Raw genomic sequence first — 14,676 nt, 5'->3', positions numbered from 1 at the left:
TTCCCACGGTATTGTCACATCCACCCATGGTATTCATTCACCCATGGAATTCACATGTGGTATTGTAATCGAAAAAGACTATAAGTAACAAGTCACATTTTGTAAAATGACAGATTGTCCACCACAATGTAGTCCTTACAGTTATTATCTATTTTAATAAAAAGTTTCTTTGTAGTTTTCTTATTGTGTGTTCTCTCATTTTTTTTTTCTCGCAAAATTTCATAACAAAATCAGCTCCTCTTGAAAAATCACCCAATTTCAAGAACAAAATGGGTCGAATTGGAGTTCGGATGTGGGAGATATTGTTGATTTAAAATCAACGATTTTTTTCAGAACTTTTGTGACGACGGAATAGTTGCAGTGCGAATCTGAGATTCCAGAGTGTGTTATGTAGGCATCTGTTACTTCATCAGCAATCAACATCACGGTTATGGGTCAACCGCACAAAATCCTTGTCATTGAAGTCCATTTGCTAGGCCGCACACTGTTAGTATCACAGTTGGTCACATGCATTATAGGGTATCTCTATCCTCGGATCTTCGTTTGTCATGGTTATGGGTCATCCACAAACCCACACTTCATCAAAGTCCATTTGCTAGGCCACACACTATCAATATCATATCTGGTCACAAGCATTATAGGGCATCTCTATCATCGGATCTTCGTTCATCATGGTTATGAGCAATGTTTTAAGACTCCGACTCCGACTCTGACTCGGCCGAGGATCGACTCCGACTCCGACTCCGAAACGGTAATGACTCGGCCGGCTCGATTTCAATGACTCGGTCGTTGTAAAAAATACATTAAATATTTTTTTTTTTTATAAAAAAACATAATTTTAAAGATTTTAAACATAATTTTAAATATTTTCATTCATGTTTCCAAACACACAGCATTATAATATAGATGGAAGACAACATATGATCAAAGTAGGCTCATGAACCAATCCATTATATCAAAATGGTACCCAATGGCAATACATAGTCAACTGTCATACATGATCGAAGACTCAAAACAAAAAACACATAACCAAGGAGGCTAGAAATGGCCTCTACAACAAAAGTAAACTGTGACGGTGACCAGACTCTAGTACTAGTACTACAGTACTACTGGGCCACTGGCTAGTAGCTACTGTCAGAGGAGCCAAGATCACGTCGATCAATCTCTGGATCATCATCATCAGAGTCAGACAGGGGGCCCCATGGCTCCTCCTCATCATCATCATCCCCAACTGCAACTGTAGAAGTGGTACCACTAGCAGGCTGTGCAACTGCAGCAGATGCAAGCTGAGATAGAGTAGATATGCGGCTGCGCTTCTGTCGTGGCTGAGCAGAGGAAGCACCTACAACTGGAGTCCCTGCTGGCTGTGAGACTGAGGCTGGTGGATTGGGATCTGCATTCAACTGAATAGGCTGAAGTTGAACAGCATGTTCAAGTTCAACTGATGTCTCCAGATCTAAATCTAAATCAAGATCCTCATCAGGATCAAACTCTGCTGGACAACTCTCCACTACCCAATCTGATGTTGGATCAATGTCTTCCAACACAATGGGATCTGAATCCGGTCTTTTGTTCAACAAATGGTTTCGTCTGAGCCGGAGGTTGTATTGGACAAAAACTAGATCATTTAACCGTTTTTTATCCAAACGATTTCGCTTCTTTGTGTGAATCCTCTCAAAGACAACCCAATTGCGCTCACACCTAGATGCACTGCAAGTTTGACTCAAAATACGAATTGCAAACCTTTGCAATTCAGGACAATGGCCACCAAAGGCCTCCCACCATTGTGCTGCAAAAAACATAGGAGTGTAATGAGTTAGCTCAACAAAATTACAAATTATATCTAACTTTCAAATTATAAACGATTTAACAAACTTTAAAAAAAAAGTAAAACTATTAAGAATTTGAAAATTGAAATTTTTGTTTACCTGGCTCATCTGCTTCTCTTGCAATCTTTGCTAGGTTCTTCCCAAAGGTACCTGCTGCATTGCTGAAGACATTGGCCTGTCGGTGTATCTCCAGCTGATCAGACTCCAATGGGATCATGCGTTCAATGCAATCAACCAGTCCATCTCTGACCTCCCCCGTCAAAGCTCCTGACTCCTTAGCTTTATAATGATACCGTGGGTTCAAAAAATACCCAGCTGCATGTATAGGGCGATGGAGTTGATTGTTCCATATTTCATCAATGATTGCCCAAATGGGCCCATACTTTGCCACTCTATCCTTGTATACCGTCTTTATTTGCTCCTTTGCTTGATCCATAGCCTCATAAATGAAGCCCATAGCCAACCTTTCCCCATCCACCAACCGCAACACCTTAACTAGTGGCTCAGCAAGCTTCACAATCTCTGCTGCCTTTCTCCAAAAAGTTTCTTCATGGACTTTCATTTTCAATTCTTTGCCTTCTGGTTTGTTAGACCAATTGCTTTGATTCCATTCATCACTGGAAAACATCTTTTGCAAGTTTCTATGTTGGGAAAGCATAGATTGGAATGTCAAAAAATGTGTAGCAAATCTAGTGATGGCAGGCCTAATAATATCCTTGCCCCTAGTGTGTTTCCTCATGAGGCTCAAAACCAATGTATGATTGTAGATAAATTTTGTTATGCTTTTGGCATGATCTATAGTGTTTTTGACCCAATCTAATTTTCCAATATCCTCAAGCATGAGGTCTATGCAATGTGCAGCGCATGGGGTCCAAAATATGGTCTTGTGTTTTTCCTCTAATAGTTTACCAGCAAGAACATAGTTAGAGGCATTATCTGTGATGATTTGAACAACATTAGCCACCCCCACCTCCTCAACAACCTGATCCAATAGCTGAAACAACAAGTGGCCATCTTTTATCTTATTAGATGCATCAACTGATTTTAAAAACATGGTTCCCTGTGGGCAGAAGACAAGAAAGTTTATGATGGTACGGTTTCTTTGATCAGTCCATCCATCTGACATGATGGTACACCCTGTTCTTGCCCATGAGTCCCTGAACTCTTGCAAATACTCATTAATGGATTGAATTTCTTTCTGCAAACGAAACCCCCTTAGCTCATGCATAGTAGGGCCTTTGAAGCCTTTTCCAGCAGCATGTATGGCATCAAACATAGGCTCATAATATGGTGAATGAGCAGCATTAAAGGGGATATCAGCATCATACCACCATCTAGCTATGTAATTACAAGCAGTCTCCCTCAATTCTTTCTTCCAATGGTCATCTAAAGTGGGCTGCATTTGAGTTTTACTAACTTCAGGACCATGTGCATCTGATGGAGAGGAGGGAGTGAAATAACTTTTGATAGTCACATCACCCTTTTTCAAATTCATTCTACCCTTTCCCTTATCTTGAACAGAAGCAAAAGAGGGAGGAACATATCGGAAAGGGTTGGATGCCTCAGTTTGAGGGATAGAGGAAGAACCCTCAAAATCATAGTGGGGGTTGGTAGCCATCATTTTTTGTATCTCCCTCTTCCTCCCAATTTCAGCCTGTATGTCTTTTTGCCTAGCCTTATCTTCTTTAAATTTCTCAAAGCTGGCCAACAAATTCTTTCTAATCTCCCCAATTTCTGGTGAGGTACATGGGGTAATTTGGCCTCTAATCCCTGCCAAGTGTTGTTTCAGCCTATTAATGCCCCCAGGACCTTCCTTAATTTTCCTATGGCAAAATTTGCATTGCATTTGACTATCAACCATTTCAACATATGCCCAAGCAGGATCTCTTGCTCTAGGTGCCATTTTTTGACTAGGAAATGAAAACAAACAATCTGAAAATGACAAAAAAAAAAAAAAACATTGATTTAATGTTCATTTATTTGACAAAAAACACTCTCTAAGCTTTCTAGATATGCACCTAAAATTTACTAAGCAAAAACAGATTTATAGAGGTGGAAAAAAATAACTCCAGGCACAAACTGCCTCCTCAAGCTTGCTCCAAGAATCAGCTCCTCAATGCTGCTCCAAATGGCTGCCCAAGAAGCTCCTCACTCCAGCTACAATGCTCCTCCAAGACTCCTCACTGCTGCTCCAAAACAAGCTCAAGAACTGCTCACTAACTCTCAAAGAAGACTCTCACTCAAATGCATAAGACTGTTGTGAGTGAATGAGAGCACTTGGGTGTGTTAAATAGGGTTTGGGAGGGGGAAATGGACCCCAAAAATCATTTAGCATATTGGTATAACAGTTTGACATCCAAAACAAACATTAAACATTTTAAAAATCCCAAAAAAATCATTTTTTTATTGTTGTTTACGTGTGGAGGGCCGTCCCTTTGTGACTCGGCCGAGTCAAATCGGAAACGGCCGGGTTGGCCGAGTCACCCATGACTCGGCCGAGTCACCCATGACTCGGCCAACCGGACCGTTTCCTAGGCCGGGTCACTCTGCCACCTTTCAACTCGGATCAAGCCGGCCGTTTCGGTTTCGAAACGGCCGTTTCTTAAAACAGGGGTTATGAGTCATCCAAAAACCCACACGTCATCAAAGTCTATTTGCTAAGCCGTACACTATCAGTATCACAGTGGGTCACAATCTCTATCCTCAGATTTTCGTTCATCATGGTTATGGGTTAACCACATAAAACCCTCCTCTTCAGTGGCTCTTCATATTCAACAAAGGCTTCGCAGGAGGGAACTTCACGCAATGGGGACCATTGCTTCTTAAGGAGGGAGGAATAATCCGAAGAGAAAATGACATCAACCCATGGTATTCATCCACCCATGTTATTCGTCCACCCATGGAATTTACCCATGGTATTATAAGTGGCATCCATCCATGGTATTTATCCACCCATGGTATTGTAAGTGGCATCCACCCATGATATTTGTTCACCCATGGTATTGTAAGTGGCATCTACCCATGGTATTCATTCACCCATGGTATTTTCCCATGGTATTGTCACATCAACCCATGGTATTCATTCACCCATGGAATTCACCCGTGGTATTGTAATCGAAAAAGACTATAAGTAACAAGTCACATTTTGTAAAAGGATAGGTTTTCCACCAGAATGTAGTCCTTATAGTTATTATCTATTTTAATAAATGTGAGAAGCAATCACATGTAGTTAATTTGATTCAAAAATTCAAAATTTGTTTAAAAAGAAAAGTTGCATAGGTTTTAAACCATGTAGGAAAAGCCATTACTAAATATAAAGCCACATACCACAGATATATTGATATTCACTTTAATATTCAAATATAAAGCCACACATCACATGTATATCGATTAGGTTGGGATAGGTTATCTTGAGATGCTTCTTTAGTTCAGGTTTCGACCCAATGAGCACTGTAATTTCAGGTTTGTAACAACACATAATTTGAGTAGTTTGATGACATCTGTGTTCAAATATTTATTACCAACATTAAAGGAAAAAATATATAAATATGTATTCAATAAATTGACCAACAATTATAGGTTTTTCATTTAAGCACATTAGGGGAATTTTGAGGTCTAAAATGGGCATCCTAAGGAAATTATAAAATAATAGTGGAAATAATAAAATAAGATTAGATTACATCATCAAATTTTAGAGGGAAAAAAGAAAAACTATTTTTTCAACTTATCTCCCTATGGGTTTACTGAAATTTCGAGTGGGAACAATCGTTGGATGTACAATTTGATTTGTCATCCAAGGAGTACCCATCTCGCATACTTTCGATGGACCCTGCTACATGAAAAATGAGAAATACATGAAAAACGTGATTGCAATAACGTTTTTCATGTATTTCTCATTTTTCGTGTAGCAAGGTCCATCGAAAGTATGCAACATGGGTACTCTTTGAATGAGGAATTAAATTTTGCATCCAATGAGTACTCCTGATTGAAACTTGAATAAACAATTAGGGAGATAAATTAAAAATACGAGTTGAAAAAACAGTTTTATTATTTTATTATCTTTTGATCTTTTTACTTTTTTACTTCAAAAATGGTGAATCATCCCCCATGGTTGAGATCATCATCTTGAATCCTATTGGTTCTTATAAATTTATTATGGTTGTACATTTTTCTTAGGAGACTCATTTTAGACTTCAAAATTCCTCCAATGTTGTTGATTGTTAAAGAAATTGTCTTTTTTGCAAATTTGGTTGTCAATACAGTGGTTTTCCAACCTGGATAAAATGTCCTTGGCCATACTTTACATATGCACTACAACTGGTGAATAGTAGATAATTACAAGGATAAATTTCAGCGCATAATGTTGAAGAATGTAACTAGGTTTGGTCTTCATATTTATATTTGAGTCAAAGAATGAAAAATGAATTTTTATTATTATTACAATGACTTATTAAAGCATGGGTTTCATGCTTAGGTCATCATTTTATAGTTCAAAGTTCCCATTGTGGACTTCTAGGTGTTACACTAAGTCATTAGAGTCATTGTCCATTTAATGACAACCTTGGGCTTTTGTATCATGTAAAAAAATATATTATTGAGTCAAAAATGTAATTTGTCACCTCCACACCAAGTCGGCCATAGCCTCATGAAGTCGGCCTACAAGAGGACAATTTGACCCACATAAGAGGCTATATATACAAGAGCAGTTCGATCTATTTAGACATCATCTCAACAAGTTCGGTACACATCAAGGAAGTGCAGAAAAACTGTGAAGTTCAAAGGGCAGAAGGAAGAAGTGGAAGTGGAAGTCTCTCTCTCTCTCTCTCTCTCTCTCCCTTATGTGAATTTTGCTAGGCTATTTGTTGGATCGAAGTTCTGCTACTAGAGGATCCAAATTGTAAAAGTGTTGGGTCGAAGGTTCTGCTGCTGGAAGGTCGAAATTATGGATTCGTTGGGTCAAAGTGTTGTTGCTGCAAGGTCGAAGATCTAGATCGATGTTGCTGGAAGGAAGGGTTGACTTGGTGGTTGGAGGAGGTCTATGTCTAGGTTGAAGAATCTTGGATTATGTAGAATTTCCTCACGATAGATCAACAGATTATGCAATATACTAAAGCAAAATACAAGATCTACTTCTACAACAAACTTTGCGGAAGCTTAATTGGATATAAGCAAGATCAATAAGAACACATATAACTGAGAATGAGAAAGCAATCACACATGAACATAGAAGAATAATCCTGGGGAAAGCCTCAGCTTAAACCCCGATCTCTGTAATATCATACAAGTGGAAACATGTCCGGATTACAAAAAGCCTTAGCTTAGAAGCTATCCAGCTCTCAGTACAATCCCTCTGCTGCTCATAGACAGTCACAGGCTTCTCACAAACCTTTTCCTCTGCCCTCCAAGCCTCCTATTTCCTGGCGCAGTTTTTCCTGGGGTCCAGTGCTTCCACTTGTGTGAATTCCCACCTCACACTGCTCACTTGGCTCAGAAAAAACTACACAAACCTGAAGGAGATAATTCCTTCTGTATGGATGAGTTTCCTTTATAGGAAAATTCCTCCAACTGATAGTACACTGTCCCTTCCTCTAATCTCAACTGGGTCTCTGACTAAACTGACATGCATGAGTTATTTATAAGAGAATATTCAGTTATCTGAAGTGCATCAGTTACATGCATACAAGCATTAACTAACTAAACTCACAATTAATTCTACAAACTGTTAGAACTAATCTAACTGGACTTGACTTAGTTAACTGAGCCAATTAATTACAACTCATCCTTATCTCTTTAACTAATGGATAAATTCCTCAATCAATGGAGAAACTGTTGCATGTCCTCACATAGACTTCATGTTTGATTTTCCACAACTAATTAACTCATGGTGAATTAATTAATTATTTTACAAACAGCTGCTAAGATCAAATTCGAATTTTACTTCTCAATTTTAGTCCAGGGACTGACTAAAATTGGAATCCATCCCGAAATGCTATTTATAGCAATGCTATTTTTAGCACTTCCATTTTTCATTCCTTGTTGCTATGTCCAACACTGGTACCTGAACTGCTATTTATAGCAGTGCTATTTTTAGCACTTCTATTTTTAGCATTTCTTGTTGCTATTTTCAACACTCCCTCTCAACAAGAAAGGCATTCAACTCGAACCCAATCCTGTACCTTTGGAATGTTCTGCATGCAACACTTCTCCCAAGTGTTATTGCTCCAGCAACTCTAGAAACAAAAAAAACTCTCAACTGACCTCTTTGTTGGGCTAGAAACATTCTCTGATGCTGAAGCTTCCTCTGCCACTGACAAGTACTCCCTCTGTGACCTTTGAGCTGCTGCAACACTCCATGCATCTCGCACCATTGCACACCTCTCTGTGCCATCTTGCGCTGGTGCAACACTCCTGTGCCTCTCACATTGTTGCAGCCTGCTAGCTCTGCACAGTCTTGAGACTCCGGCACTGTAGCTCTCTCTGCCGCTCTATCCGCATCTGTCTCTACCCACTCAGCCAGTCCTGCTACTCCTCGTCGAGGCTTCCGTAGCAAGGTATAATAAAAAAGGTTGGGTACCTCAATGATCCTGCCCCTATTCTAGCCTTCTTAGGACTGTCACTCCACATCACCCCACCTCCTACCTGGAGGTATGGATGCATGTGATCCATCAACACACATGGCTCAAAATTTCCCCTTATTGGAGGTCTCTGCATGAGTGGATGCCTCCACTCTGTCTCCTCTCGGCTTCCCCAGTTGTGGCTGCTCCACAACCTCCTAAAGCTGCTTCACCAATCGTGGCTCCTCCACAATCATCTGAGACTTCTTTTGGCACTGCATGTTGAGAGGTAGTGTACTCTCCCTCTCAACCACCAAGTCTCCACCAGTTGCCTTGCTCCTCAAGGCTTTGCATGCATCTTGAACCTCAAGAGCATACATGTTCTTGACTCGTGAACCGATCTGCTTCACCTGTCACGTGGTGACGTGTCGAAGGAAAACCTTTCCCTTACTGAAGACTACATCATAGCCTTTGTCTTCTAGCATTGCGATCGACACCAAATTTTTCCTCAGTCCTAGTACATACTTGACATCAATCAAGGTAATGCAAGCTCCATGCTTCCTTTGAAAAACAACCGTGCCTACACCTGAGACACTATACTTTTCATCATTACCCATCGCTATGAGTATGTGGAGATTTTTCTCCTCCAAGGTACTGAACAAACTCTTGTTGCCAGTCATGTGGAAAGAAGCTCCATTGTTAATAAACCAACCACATCCCACCATGGATGAAACCATGCATGTGAAGAGGGTGAAATCCAACTCGAACTGTGAGGCCAATGCCTCACCTTCAGATCTTTCCTTGGATCCCATCTTGGATTTCTTCAGTGGACAATTTGTAACAAAATGACCCACCTCATGAAAACGAAAGCATCGCACTTTCGATTTGTCAAACTTCTTCCCACCATGGGAAGAACTGAATTTGGAATGAAAATCCTTCTCCTTCCCCTTCTTTACCTTACTCGCTAAGGCGCAGTTTTCTTCATCCTCCTTGGATGAAGAACCATCTCTGGTGCTTCTTCTTATCCCCTCCTGCATCAGATCCGACCAAAGTCGTTCCCAATCTGGCAATTTTTCTCTTCCATTAATCGAGTCTTGGTAGCTATGCCAGCTCTTAGGAAGACTGAGGAGTGCAAGACTCACCATGTCATCATCAGTTGTCGTGATCCCTACGCTTCCAAGCTCATCCCTGCAAGTGGTGAGCTTGTTCAAATACGTAGAGATTGTGTCGCTATTTTCACACTTGATTTTCCGAAGCTTGTCTTTCAGCGCCAGCTTCCTCTGGTCACTGCTATTCTGATATAGATCTTTCAATGCTTTCCACATCGAAAATGGTATCTCCTTCCCATGGAGACTCGAGACTATGTGGTCTCGAACTCCCTCCAGAATGATTCTCCTTGCTCTAGCCACACATTTCTTCCATTTCGACAATTCAGTAACATTAGTCGGCTTGGGGACTTCTTGATCAATAGTCCTTTAGACCGTTATTCTCTAATACTGCTTCCATGCGATCCTTCAAGGCTATATAATTCGAACTGCCATCAAGAGCATATTCGAGTCTTAAACCGTTGAACGCCATTGGTGAAATTGAGATGTGATAAGAACTCAATTTCTATATTCAAGAACCTCAAACTTCGAACTTCTCCCTTCTTGTATACTGTTCTCTCCTTGATCACCTTTACTCCGATATCATGTAGAACGTTTCCTACAAAACCTTGCTCTAATACCATGTAGAATTTCCTCACTGTAGATCAACAAATTATGCAATATACTAAAGCAAAATACAAGATCTACTTCTACAACAAACTTCGCGGAAGCTTAATCGAATATGATCAAGATTAATAAGAACACATATAATTGGGAATGAGAAAGCAATCACACATGAACATAGAAGAATAATTCTGGGGAAAGCCTCAGCCTAAAACCTCGATCTCTGTAATATCATACAAGTGGAAATATGTCTAGATTACACAAAGCCTTAGCTCAGAAACTATCTAGCTCTTAGTACAATCCCTCTGCTGCTCATAGACAGTCAAAGGCTTCTCACAAACCTTCTCCTCTGTCCTCCAAGCCTCCTATTTCCTTGCGTAATTTTCCCTGGGGTCCAGTGCTTCCACTTGTGTGAATTCCCACCTCACACTGCTCACTTGGCTCAAAAATAATTCCACAAACCTGAAGGAGATAATTCCTTTTGCATGGATGAGTTTCCTTTATAGGAAAATTCCTCCAACTGATAGTACATTGTCCCTTCCTTTGATCTCAACTAGGTCTCTGACTGAACTGACATGCATGAGTTATTTATGAGAGAATATTCAATTATCTGAAGTGCAACAGTTACATGCATGCAAGCAAACTAACTGAACTCACAATTAATTCCACAAACTGTTAGAACTAATCTAACTGGACTTGACTCAGTTAACTGAGCCAACTAATTACAACTCATCCTTATCTCTTTGACTGATGGATAAATTCCTCAATCAATGGACAAACTGTTTCATGTCCTCACATAGACTTCATGTTTGATTTTCCACAACTAATTAACTCATGGTGAATTAATTAATTATTTTACAAACAATTGCTAAGATCAAATTCGAATTTTACTTCTCAATTTTAGTCCAGGGACTGAATAAAATTGGAATCCATCCCGAAATGCTATTTTTAGCACTTCCTTTTTTCATTCCTTTTTGCTATGTCCAACAGTGGTACCCGAACTGCTATTTTTATCACTTCTATTTTTAGCATTTCTTGTTGCTATTTTCAACAGATTATCTCATCTTAACTACTGAAGGAATAATTTTCACTGGCTTTTGCCCTAGATAGGGGTTTTTCCCTGGCAGAGTGCCTACATCTCGTGTCTCTTGTTCTTGTGAGTTTCATACACACATAATTTGGTAATTTCTTGATGAAAGGTAATATAATAAATATATAAAAGAATCCAACATAATTCACAAGTAATTATCAAGAAAGAGAAATCTAACCCTAATTTTACTAGCACTTATTTCACAACATTGTTTCAGAGATAAGGTCAAGGAAGATTGGATATCACTCCATTGGCTTGAAAGAAAGGACTACTCCCTCTATGATAAGAAACTTGAAAACATGATTTAATATTGCAAGAAGTTGTATCAAAAGAATCATCTTCAACTTATTCAACAAGGTCAAAAGCAAAGGGTTGATAGTGAAGCATCGAGACACATGACAGGGGATAGGAAACAACTTCACACTATATCAAAGGAATAATCTTCTCATGCAGTGGAATTGGAAGACAACAAAAGCTATGATGTGAAAGGCCTGGGATCCACTTCTTTGAAGCTGGACAATGCAGCAAATCTACATCTCAACAATACACTCTATGTTCTAGGTTTGAAAAAGAATTTACTTTCAATTTCTTGCTTAGAAGATAAAGGTGATAGAGTTGCTTATGTATATGGAAAGGTTTTGGCTTGGGGTAAAGATTCAAGCATTGATAAAGCTAAGGTTATTGGAATTCGTGAAGGAAGTCTATATAGAGTAATAACACCATCTCCTCAAGCCCCATTTCATACGGAAATCAATCTCATCAAACTATGGTATAGAAGATATGGACATTTACATTACAAGGTTATTCCCTCTCCCAATAAATTGGTAAATGGCATTCCCAATATTAAAGAAGATCATGAAGGAACATGGAAGGGATGTGCCTTAGGAAAGAATACAAGGAAGCCATTTACAAGCAGTGAAACAAGGTCTAAAGAAATATTGGACCTTATCCATTTAGATGTGTGTGGGTATATGTCTGACAAATCACTTGGAGGTCATCTTTATTATGTAACCTTCATTGATGATCACTCTAGAAAGACATGGTTCTATCTACTCAAAACAAAGGACGAAGTATTTGAAAAGTTTAAGGAATTTAGGTATGAAGTAGAGACCTTAACTGAAAGAAGAATAAAGACTTTGAGATCCGATAATGGTGGAGAATACACTTCAAAAGAAATAATTTCCTATTGCAAAGAAGCGGGAATTAAGAGGGAGCTCATTGTTCCCTACAATCTCGAACAAAATGGAGTTGCAGAAAGGAAGAATAGAACACTTGAAGAATGTATACGAACAATGATTTTTGATAAAGAAATTCCTAAAGTTATATGGGGAGAAGCTGCAATGACTCTTGTATATATACAAAATAGAGGTCCTCATAGAATCCTCGATAATATGACACCCAAAGAAGCATTCACAGGAATAAGCCATCTGTGGACCATCTCTAAATTTTTGGATGTCCCGCCTATATCCATGTTCCAAAGGACAAATGAAAGAAGCTAGATTCTACAAGCATTAAAGGGATTTTCGTTGGCTACAATCTTTCTTCAAAGGCATATAGAATCTACATCAAGGAAGGAAGACATATTGAAGTAAGAAGGGACATTATATTTGATGAAAATCATGCCTACAAAAGATCCAAAGATATTCCTATTGATTCTGATGACGAAGACATACCACTATTCGAAGAAGAAGAGCATCACAACAATCCTACTACAAATCAAGAAGAAGAAGAAGAAGGACCAAGTGAGCCTATTCAACCTGTGATCATACCCAACACAAGGAAGAGGCCAAATTGGTTAAAAGATACTCTTGAATATGCTGAAGGGCATAGAGATGTGAAAGTAAATTTTAGAGAAAGCAAAAGACCAAAAATATATTATGGATATGTTGCATACATGACAAAATTAATAGAAGCTGAACCAACTACATTTGAGGAAACTGCTCATCTAAAAGTATGGAAGAAGGCTACGCATGAAGAATATTAATCCATCATGAAGAATGGGGTTTGGGAAATTGTTCCTAGATCAAGTGATAAATCGGTTACCACCTCTAAATGGATCTACAAGATCAAGCGTGTTTTTTATGGAAGCATAGACAAGAACAAAGATAGATTCGTTGAAAGGGGTTCATTTCAAAAGGAAGGCATAGACCATGAAGAAACCTTTGCACCTACTGCAATATATACTACTATAAAATCTTTGCTTTCGTTGGCTGCAATAATTGGATAGAATATCCATCAAATGGATGTAAAAACAACATTTCTGAATGGGACCATCAATGAAGAAGTATACATTGAACAACCTGAAGACTTTGAAATAAATGGAAAAGACACTCATATTTGTAGACTCAATAAGGTCCTGTATGGTTTGAAGCAAGCTCCTAGGGCATGGTATGCAAGAATGGATGCATACCCTCTAAGAATCGGGTTCGTCAAAGGTTATGTTGATCCAAATCTCTATATCAAGGTTGTGGATAATGAGCTAGTCATTATTCTACTATATGTGGATGATCTATTTATTACAGGTGTAAAGCGAAGGATACAAGAATGCAAGAAGATGATAGCAACCAAGTTTGAAATGAAGGATTTGGGTCCGATACATTATTACCTAGGATTAGAAGTATAGCAGAAACCTGGGGAGATTTATTTGGGGCAAGGAAAGTATATAATTAAGTTGTTGCATAAATTCGGTATGATGGATTCCAAGCCCATGACTACTCCTATGATCACCAATCTCAAGAAGTTGAGAAGCTCTTACTCAAGCCTCGTAGATCCTACCTCCTATCGAAATTTGGTGGTTTCTCTGATGTATCTGGTAAACATTAGACCAAATATATGTTTTGTTGTGAACATTCTTAATCAATTTCAATTGGAGCCTCGTCATGATCATTGGATAGCTGCCAAGAATATATTAAGATATCTATGTGGTACTATTCATCACTACCTAAAGTATGATAGAAAGGAAGTCAAACTGACAGGTTATACAGATTTTGATTGGGGTGGCAGTGAGACTGATGGAAAAAGCATTAACTGGTGGATGTTTTAGTTTCGGATTTGTGATAATTTCATGGATGAGTAGAAAATACGATCATGTTGCTTTAAGTAGTGTTGACGCTGAATATGTGGCTGCATGTGAAGTAGGAAAGGAAATTGTATGGTTAAGGAAGCTTTTGATATATTTGTTTGAGAAATATCTAAGTCCTACTGTGATAAATTGTGATAATCAAAGAAGCATTAAGATGTTTGAAGATCCCATGTTCCATGGAAGGATGAAGCATATTAACAATAAATAACAATATATTAGAAGTTTGGTACAAGATGGGATCATGAAGCTATAGTATGTTCCGACCGACGAACAAGTAGATGATGTGTTAACAAAGTCTCTTCCTAATAAGAAGTTTCAATATTTGAGAAGCATGATTGGTTTGGTTGATATTACTAATTTCGTTAATGAAAGGTGTATAGAAGAGACTTGAAGAGGCATCTTGTGTGATACA

Source organism: Pinus tabuliformis, chromosome 3_1, assembly GCF_031772625.1.
Source record: "Pinus tabuliformis cultivar Carrire ecotype Pingquan chromosome 3_1, CPIR1, whole genome shotgun sequence".
NCBI classification, from domain to species: domain Eukaryota; kingdom Viridiplantae; phylum Streptophyta; class Pinopsida; order Pinales; family Pinaceae; genus Pinus; species Pinus tabuliformis.
The sequence above is the reverse complement of the archived record's forward strand: the minus strand, read 5'-3'. Positions refer to the sequence as shown.